We start from the raw sequence: 10,388 nt of genomic DNA, 5'->3' as shown, positions 1-10,388 counted from the left end.
GGGCCACATGAAACTGGGAACCAGTTCCAGAACTCTTTGGAGAGGCTGAGGGGGTGGGCAATGGGGAGCACTGGGGGATTAGCAGAGAACAGCAGATTTGGCTCCCTCAGCCTGGCCTAGCCCCTGCTACCTCCTTCAGGGACTAGTTAGAAACCTCTCTAGCATGACTGCCAGGCCAGGACTCCTAACCAAGGTTCAGAGCATAGGAATCACCGTCTGTGCTCTGGGGACTGTTTAAATTCGCCTGGACGTGACGAGCTTCCACCTAAGTGCTATCTCCCCATGGTGCTCAGTATACTCCTGCCATCAGCCAGAGCTCAGGGCCCACCCGCACGAAGCCTACATCCAAAGCATGATTTGGGCCTGGTGGTGGGTTCTGTGCTTTACAAGCACTCAGGTGAGCAGTTCATTCTCTCCATGCGCACATGAGGTTATGTCACTAGGCTGTGGCTGGAGGAATCCCTAAGGAGCCTGCTGACGGCTCCTCTCCTCAAGGTTTTGCTGAATAGGCAGGATTTTTGCATACACACCCAGCTGCTATGGAAGCCCTGCAATTAATGCACATTTATGAAACAGGATTTCATTTGCTAAAATTGACTTTTTTACACAACTTCTCTGGCTGTGTGTAACGGCCTGAGTGTGGGTGGGGAGGATGGGATCCTGGGCCAGGGGATAACCAGGGTGCTCCTGCATTTCTGATGCAACAGATATTCTGGACAAGTGTCCTACCCCCGGCCCCTCCTGCATGCACCTCATGTTCAGGGTCTGATACCTCAGCCACAGCCTGGACTGTTCTCACTGGAAGGGCTCCTGGACACCCTGGTGATTGTGGGGGCAGGACCCTGAAGGGCGTTTGGGAGGGATTAGCTGCAGGGAAGGCTAGGATGGAGAAATGCCTGGAATGGGCTATTCAACTTTCTTTTCCGCTGGGAGCTCTCCCTGGCCCTGGGATGGGTCTCGCTGGCTTCTCCCACACCGTCCCCCCCGCCCCCACCAACAGAGCTCTGTAATCACCACACAGTGACTGACTGACTCAGCCCTTCCTTCCCTCCCAGGCCCTTCTTCCTGGAAATCATTCACGTCAGCATCCCCAGCAGTCATGGAGAGAGTCAGAAGCCCCCTCCTCCAAGGTTGGCTGGGGAGGATGGACAGCTGGCAGGGAAGGACCCCAGGATGACACAAGCTCTCTGCAGCTTCACTTACCCGGCAATGTAGGGCCCTGGGAGGCAGGTGGGACCATAGTGACCAGGAGTCTAGGGGCAGGTCTAGGAGCAGAGGGTCACAAAGGAAGTGTAGTAAGAATCTTGGGGGAACTTCCGGGGGCCAGTAAAAAGAGATAAAGTATCTGGAAGAGGCTTTAGCACCCCCACCATGCAGGGCCACAGGGCAGCAGGGAGCTGGGCAGGAGCCTCCTCCACCCCAGCCTGAGCTCAGCCGCTGGCCCATGGCCTCAGCCAACCCCAGGCCTGGTTTGGATTTTTCCTTGATTGTTTCTTGTTTCCTTCCTCCCCTGGGCTCCTGCCAACTACATCCCTGCCCTTGTCGCTCTTCACCCTCCTTTAGCAAACTCTGATCTGCCAGGGGCTGGGATTCCAGATGAGAGTCCCCTTGGAGCTGCCCCCCAGTTTCTGCCTCTGTCTTGAACCCCTCCTGGGGAGTTGGGTGTCAGGACCTTGTGGGGGAACTTTCCTTTGGGTCAGGATTTTGGCCCCAGGCCTAGGGCCATGGCAGTTTCCAGAGTGGTGACAGCTCTGTCCTAGGAGGCCCAGGCATTTTCCCCAGAGGCCTCTGGGAGCATCCAAGCTACATTGCTGTCCTTTGGCCTGGGGAACACAGAGTCAGCAGAGGCAGTCTTTGACACTCCCCACCTCCTCCAGACACCTTATCACTGTTGATTTTGAAAATTCATATTTGAAAAAAAAAAGAAAATTCATATTTGATTCTACTTGCCTATGGTTGGGCTGGACTAGAGAAGACGTAGGTGGCCAAGGCTGGTCCCCAGCCAGCAGGGAACAGATAACCTCAAATAAAACAAATAACCAATTCTAAAATTGCACATTCTGTGCCATAAAGGAGGTCATCCAGAGTAGAGGCTGGCTCTGATTCACTTCTATCTATCCCAGGCCAGCATGGATGAAGCTCCGTCAGTGTCTGTGGATTGAAAGAACTCAAAAGAACAGAAATGAGAAGGATTTGTTTTGCTAGAGGTGAAGAAGCAGATGGGAGTGCTAAGAAAACTTCAAGGCGGAGGTGATATATGAGCAGGTATTAACAGATAAGTAGGAGTTCACCAAGGAAGGAAAGGGAAGGCTTTTCCAGGGGAAGCAGGCAGAGGCAAAGGCAAGGGTCAGGAGGAGTACAGGTAGATGTGAGGTGTGATAAGAAAACAAGAGTTATCCAGTTAGACCATGGCATAGGAGAGGGGGAGAGTCCAAGAGGATAGTGGGTGAGCTCTGTTTTCCTTGCCCAGCATCCATCCCTCTTATTCTGGTGACCATCACTCAATTTTCCAGAGCTTCCAGTGTGACTAACCCCATCCTCAAGGCAAAATCTCCCTCTCACCTCTGTTCCCTAGGCACCCGTTCTCCTCGGGGACAACCAGCTTCATCAGCTTCTTACAAACACTTCTAGAGATACTCTTTGCCTGTGCAAGCAGAGCCCCTCTCATTATTTATCTATCAATCAATCTATCTATCTATCTATCTATCTATTTATTTATATTTTATTTATATTTTTAAAAGATTTTATTTATTCATTCATGAGAATACACAGAGAGGAGAGAGAGGCAGAGACATAGGCAGAGGGAGAAGCAGGCTCCATGCAGGAAACCCAAAGCGGGACTCAGTCCCGGGCCTCCAGGATCATGCCCTGGGCCGAAGGCAGGCAGTAAACTGCTGAGCCATCCAAGGATTGATTGATTGATTGATTGATTTATCTCAAATAGCAATATATAGGCAAGGAGAGCCCCCCAAGTACTGCAGGTCCTGGTGGCAGTGGGGAGAGGACAGTCTCTGCTGTCAGGCAGGGGAGGTGACTCTGCAGGGAGTCTGAGAAACCACAGCTCATAAGCTTCTGCTCCTCTTATTGTTCTGCACCTTATTTTTTTCCGGTTAACATTATATGTTTGACTACCCCATATCAGCACACAGAAAATGTCCCCAGTTTCACTTTGGGGCTGCTGCCTAGTATTCCAGGGTGTCAGAGTATACCTAGTTGGTTTCAGCCAGTGGACCTCTCGGTTGTTCCCAACCCTCTCCTATGACAAGCAGGGCTGTAGTGAGTCACCTTCTACGGATGTCCATTCACACACATGTGAGCACAGCTGCAGAATACTTGCTACATGCCTGAGGGTAAAAGGGCACTTGCAGTTGTCATTTGGTCAGCTCTGTCTATTGGTTCTTCTAGGGGATATGCTGGGTACCAGGCCCCTGTGCACACTGCAGGGCCCCTTCCTCCTCAGCCTCACCAGTGCCTGGTTCTCAAGCTCTTTGATCTCTGCCAGCCTGCAAGGGAAAAATTAAACCAAGCTAAAGAAGCCTCAGTGGAGTTTTAGTTTGTGATTTTCTTACACTAAGTGAGTTTGGCCATCTTTGCACTGGCTTCAGGGCCATTCCTAGTTTCTTCTCTGTGGACTCGCTGCATAGTTTTGCTTAGGAAGGTGGCTTCAGAGGGGGGATCTGGAGGGAGGCCTGATCAGAGGCAAGGGCCACTCCGGAGACAGTTGGTTCAGGAAAGAGGCAGAACTTGGCTCTGAGCTGTGGTGTAAAAGCCAGAGTTGGAATAATAAAATAGAAAGATTGGAATTGGGATGCCTGGGTGGCTCAGCTGTTTGGTGCCTGCCTTTGGCCCAGGGCGGGATCCTGGGATCCTGGAATCGAGTCCCACGTGGGGATCCCTGTATGGAGCCTGCTTTTCTCTCTGCCTATGTCTCTGCCTCTCTCTGTGTCTCTCATGAATAAATAACTAAAATCTTAAAAAAAAAAAAAAAAAGATTGGAATTTGGTGACAGACCAGCCACAGGGCCCATGCAGGGAGGAGAAGGAAAGGTCGAGCCCAATCCAGGGTGATGACTCAGGGTGGAGTGGGTGAGAGAGGGAAAGGAGGTCAGTGGGGCCACCAAGGGAGGTGGAGGATTCTGAGGGTGAAGATGATATGCCACCTGCCCATTCTGCACCCACATACCCTTGCTTACACACGTCCTGGCCCATGATCCTTGAGCAGGGCTTCCCCTGCCCCCTCTCCCTCTGTAGCAGGGGCAGCCGCCTTGCGCATGCCGGGTCCCTGGCCTCATCTGACCACCTCCCTAGCACATCCTGCTGCTCTGGGCTGCTGCATCTCTCCCCGAGGGAAGACTTCTGCACCCCCAGTTCATGTCAAGTCCCCTTGATACCTTTGAAGAAACTCTGGACTACCCTCTGTGCCACTGGCAACAGATTCATGTCCACCCCCCACCAGATGTAGCCACCAGGGTCTCCCCCAGAGTGTGTGAAACGTAGCAGGTAACTGATGAGCTGAGCAAACGACTAGATCCGCGAATAAATGGCATGATGTTTGGGACAACCAGAAGGGGGCAGAGAGGAGACAGGGTTTAGGAAGTAAGAGCCTAGAGGCAAGGGCTTCTCTGTCTGTGCTCTGCCCACCTTGGTTTTCTCCACAGCATTTGCCTGCATCTCTGCCTGGTGTTTTTGCTTGTTTGCAGTTTCTGCACTGGACGGGAGCTCTGGGTGGAACAGGCATTGTGTTTTCGGTTTACCTCTGTGTCCCGAAGCCATCCTGATGCCATCTTGACACAGAGTGGGCCCGCAGCTAGTGTTTGCAAACAGGAGCAGGTGTGGGAACTGATGGGCTCAGCTTCAGGTCCACACACCAGGGGCAGAGGCACTCCTGCTTCCTTCTCTCTAGGCACCTGCCTGGGAAGGTGGAAGGGAAGGCGTTCCTTCTGCAGGTATCTCCCGTGGGCCTATTGCCCGCGATGCATTGCACAGGGATGGGACAGGCTCCCTGCTCTCAGGAAGCAGGCATCCTGATGGATTCATGGGGAGGGGGTTACCCATGGGATGGGACATGGAGAGCAGAGGAGTGGAGGGGCCAGATCGCTGTGTGTGTATGTTTTTTTTTTTTTTCTTAAGATTTTTTATTTTATTTATTCATGAGAGACACAGAGAGAGATAAAGAGAAGCAGAGACACAGGCAGAGGGAGGAGCAGGCTCCATGCAGGAGGCCCGACGTGGGGCTTGATCCCGGGTCTCCAGGATCATGCCCTGGGCTGCAGGCGGCGCTAAACCGCTGCGCCACCGGGGCTGCCCGCTGTGTGTGTATGTAATACACAATTAATTCTCCGAGTTCTCTTGCCCTTGACTCCTAGCCCTTCCACATCCATCCCCAGAAGCAAACCACTCTTATAGAAGTGTCCTAAGGGACAGAGCATTTGAAGAGAACAGAGTCCTCGCGGGGAATGCAAGCCTTGGGAAGGACCTGTCGGGATCAGGAATGGCTATGCCTTCTAGATTCTGGCCTGGTTCTTCTCCTGCTCCTGGAGGGAGCAGTGGGGCCTGCTGACTCAACCTTTGAGGTCTTTCTTAGTGTAGATGCTTTAGAGCCTGCAAAGATCTGGGAGTGATGGAGTGGGCAGAGGAGACGGGCTTGGCTGGGCCCTCAGGCAGCAGAGTGCAGGGAGCAGAGGGTCAGCAGGGTCACAGGGCAGCAGCTGTCCCAGAGACCTTCAAGGCACCCCTTGGCCCAGGCAGCTGCTGGCCTCTCAGCTGTCAGGCAGGTTGTGGAGGGCAGGGTGGCAGGGAGCCTGGGACCCCAGGAGGGTGGGTCGAGTGGGGGGAATCTGGAACTGGCTGTGGGCCCAGGTAGGAGCAGACCGGAGGGAGCAAACAGACCTGGCTGCTCAGGGATAGGGAACCAGAACGATGGAGGCCAGGGTGACAAAGGCACCCAAAAGCCCGAGTGCAGCTGATGGAGCCCTGCCTCCATGACAGCCACCTTAGTGACCTCCAGACTGGGAGGCCAGCAGTGTCAGCTCCACCTCCAGCTCCCTGCTCCTCAGCCAGACCTGCAGTACCTCCTAGTCCTCTAGTTTTTGAGTGCGGTGAGCTTTAGGCGGGCAACTCCCAGATCAATCAGTCTAGTCCCACTCCTCACCAGAGTGCTGCTCCTGTCACCCAATAGCTCAGCCCAGTAGCCATTTGGGTGTCCCCCTTCATCCCAACCTGCCCGCAGTAGTCCCAGGCACCCCCCCCCCAAACAACCCTCCTTGAACTCCCCCAACTCTGTTGGGCTCCCAGGCACCTGGACTGCTACCTCCAACTCCTTCTGAGTGTGTCTTTGCTGTGTGCCAAGTTGGTCAGCATGGCAGGGCAGAGAGACAAAGCACTTGGAGCTTAAATCCCAGCTCCATCACTTTTTTTTTTTTTTTAAGATTTTATTTATTTATTCATGATAGACAGAGAGAGACAGAGACAGAGACGCAGGCAGAGGGAGGTGCAGGCTCCATGCAGGGAGTCTGACGTGGGATTCAATCCCGGGTCTCCAGGATCATGCCCTGGGCCAAAGGCAAGCGCTAAACCGCTGAGCCACCAGGGCTGCCCTCCAACCTCTTAGCACCTGCCAGCAGGGTTTGTTGGGAGAGTTTGACATAATCTCTAAGTGCACACAGAACATCCTCAGAAATGTTAACTCTCTCACCTTCCCATCTGAACTGTGTTTTCTCCGTTTGTCCTCTGGCAGTCATCCTAGTCCTTCTGTCCTGGATCAGGCCCTCATTGTTTTGGTTGCAAATGACAGAAAATTCAATTCCCACTAGTTTAAGAAAAAGCGGGGGTGGTATTTGTGGCTTAGATTTTGGGGGGTGGGGGCTAGCTTCATCAGAGCTCCGACAACGTGGCCTGGTGCTAACCTCTCCCTCTCTAACTCCTGGCAATGTGTCCTCTGGGTTAGTCCCTATTCAGGATGGGTTTCCCTCATTGTGGCAAGATGGCTGCAGCAGCTCCACCTTTTGGCTGTGTCTTTCCTACCGTTTCTGCAGAAGTCCTGGAGTTATTGTTTGGACTGTCTTTGGTCATGCTTATCCTTGGCCATTCACCAGGCCAGGGAGGTGCAATGTGCTGCTTGGTTTAGACAAAGGAGGAGTGTGGAGGAGGGGTGGTTGCCCACAGGGAAACTGGGGTCCTGTTTCCATGGGAACGGAGAGTGGGTACCGGGTGGCTCTGTCTTCCCATAGTTCTTAGAGTGTCTTTGGCCTCCAGCCTCTCTTAGCTCCACATTGCCCTCTGTGGCACTGCCAGGCCTTCCTAAGACGCAGGTTCCATACTGTCCTTCCACTCTACTCAGAAGCCTTCCAAAGTTCCCTGGGGTGAATCAAGTCCAAACTCCTCTGCAAGGCATTCCTTACTTCACTATCTGGCTCCAAAGCTCCATCCCAGGCGGAGCTTCATTTTGTCCCTCTCTGCCCCTCCCCTTCCTCCTCTTGTCCTCCTCCCTCCTTGCATTCCCTTCCCCCATAAACCTAAAGCCCCTTCCCTCCCATGCCAGGGTTTGTAATGAGAGCACTGAAGACGGATGTTCCGACCCTGGAGCATCATTCACAACAGCCAGAAAGGGGAAACAGCCGCAGTGTCCATCACCCAATGGGTGAGAAAAGAAAACACTATCTGTATGATGGAATATCACTCAAACGAGGGAAGAAAGAGGGCAGCCCGGGTGGCTGAGTGGTTTAGTGCCGCCTTTGGCCCAGGGCGTGATCCTGGAGACCGGGGATCGAGTCCCACGTCGGGCTCCCTGCATGGAGCCTGCTTCTCTTTCTGCCTGTGTCTCCGCCTCTCTCTCTCTGTGTCTCTCATGAATAAATAAATAAAATCTTAAAAAAAAAAAAAAAAAAAACGAGGGAAGAAAGAAACGAACTCCCGACACCTGTGACAACGTGGATGACCCTTGAAAACATGATGCTCAGAGAAGCCAGATGCAGAGCATTATGAATTGTGTGATTCCACTTGTGTGATGTGCCCAGAACAGACAAGTCTGTGGAGGTGGAAAGTAGGTCTCTTTTCCAGAGGATGGGGGTGACCAGGGGTGCAGAGTGCCTGCTAATGGGGGTGTGGTTTTTCAGAGGTGATGGAAAGCCTCTGGAATTCAATAGTAATGATGTTTATATGACCTTGTGAATGTGCTAAAACCCACTGAATGGTACATGGTATGATGCTGGTCACATATCTCACTAATCTTTAAATTTTTTTTTAAATTTTTTATTTATTTATGATAGGCACACAGTGAGAGAGAGAGAGAGGCAGAGACACAGGCAGAGGGAGAAGCAGGCTCCATGCACCGGGAGCCCGACATGGGACCCGATCCTGGGTCTCTCCAGGATCGCGCCCTGGGCCAAAGGCAGGCGCCAAACCGCTGCGCCACCCGGGGATCCCTAAAAAGTTTTTTAAAAAAACCCTCCCCCCTCCTCCCAGCCAGTCAAGGCCCTTCATGTCTCATTAGTTACAAGGCTCAAGTGTGGAGGAAGACGCCCTGTGTGGCCAACCAGGACTGGCTCTCGGGGGGCTCAGCCAGGGGAAAGGAAATATGTACCAAACAGAAATGAAAAATCAGCCCAGAAGGCTACTCCCAGCAACAGGGGAAGCTGCAAGACAGGCTGAGCCAGGCTGGGTGACCCCAGGTCAAGGGAAAGGAAACGCCAAGCCCAAAGTCATTGCAGAGGCAGAGCAGGATGGAGGCCCCAAGGAGCAGAGTCATGGCCCTGCCCCAGCCCTCCTCTGGGTGCCTCTGCCACTCCAATCCCCCAGCTTCCTTCTTAGATCCCACTGGGGTCCCCCTTAGCAGCTCTCCCCTGACCTTCCTGGAGACAGAGCCTGAATCCTACAGGATGGCCATGCAAGAGTATAGGGAGGGCAGCCTCAGGCTACCAGCACCTGTGAGTGAGGAAGAGGCAGTGGCCCTCCTCGGGCACGAGGTCTGGGACATGGAGCCAGGAAACTTGGTGAGAGCACAGGGATTTTGCTCACCATTTGCTCCACTCTTAGGCTTGTGTCTCAAGGGGACAGGCACAGCCAGGACCAGGGGACATGCCACCAAACAGAAGGGGGTTCCAAGGTAGGAGGGTCCCAGGAGCCCTGGCCCAGCCCCAGCTCCTAGGCTTTCTGCCCCCTTCCCACCGACGCCCCTCCCAGAGCCTGACACCAGAGGTCGTGTGCCTGGCACAGGCAGGGGCAAGAGCCCTACTTGAGCAAGAGGGACAATGATTCAGGAAATTAGCGACCCAGCTAGAAAGGGACCTAGGAGCAGCCAGTTTGGCAGTCCTGGGTACCGACTTCCAGACAAGAGGGAAAGAGACAGTTTGGTGGTGGAGAGGCACTCACCAACCAGAGCTGTCTGCAATCTGGGGTTTGCATCCTGCTTTCTGTTTGAGTTTTAAATGCCTGCTCTGGCCCTCCAGGATCATTCCAGCGGTCACACGACTTGTATCCAGGCAACGGGCATGCGCTTCCATTCATGCTGAGCTCCAGCTTTCTCCCCCAGAGGCTGGAGTCTGCACCCCACCTCCCTCTGCCCCACACATGCCTCCCCACCCCATGCAGGACTTTCCTCCCCCTCTGCCAGCTGCCCCATCCCACGGGGCCTCTGGATCTTGCTGTCTGTAATAGGGGGACAGGGGGCTTTGTATCTTACCCAGTGGGGACCAAGGTGTGATGAGTCTCCACAAAGCCTCCTCAGCAGCATCACGAGCATAATTGGCAAGAGCCATGGGTCCCTAAGAGCCACGCATGGGCTCATGTGATAAGGGCTCAGAGCCTGGCTTATCGTGGCCAAGGGGCCTGTTGACTCATCTTACCAAGCAAGGGTTTTCCAAGGTGGGGGGAAGGAGGGCAGGGTTTTGCCAACACCGAGGTTGGTGGAAACGTAAATGATATTTTTTTTAAAGATTTTATTTATTCATGAGAGACAAGGAGAGAGAGGCAGAGACACAGGCAGAGGGAGAAGCAGGCTCCATGCAGGGAGCCCGACTTAGGACTCGATCCCAGGTCTCCAGGATCATGCCCTGGGCTGTAGGCAGGCACCAAACCACTGAGCCACCCAGGCATCCCCTATTTATTTTATGCTATTCTTGAACTGGGGGACAACTGTTGGAGGTTGTGGAAGAGGGGCCCGGCTTCCCAAAATGCTACAGAGACCCATGTAGCCCTTGGCCCTGTGGCTGGGTGCTTCCCATGCAGGGGATCTTGAGGAGGGAAAGTCAGCTCCCCAAGCTGGGGCTGGTCCTTGTGTTCAGAGGAGGCGCCTATAAAATGAATGAGACAAAACCGCAGCTGCCTTGTTTTCAAAGGGAGACCAGTTTCACCCAAACCCGGTTGGATCTGCTGTGGATTCCACCTCACTGT

Source organism: Canis aureus, chromosome 21 (genome assembly GCF_053574225.1).
Source record: "Canis aureus isolate CA01 chromosome 21, VMU_Caureus_v.1.0, whole genome shotgun sequence".
Classification (NCBI taxonomy): domain Eukaryota; kingdom Metazoa; phylum Chordata; class Mammalia; order Carnivora; family Canidae; genus Canis; species Canis aureus.
This window is presented reverse-complemented; position numbering follows the sequence as displayed.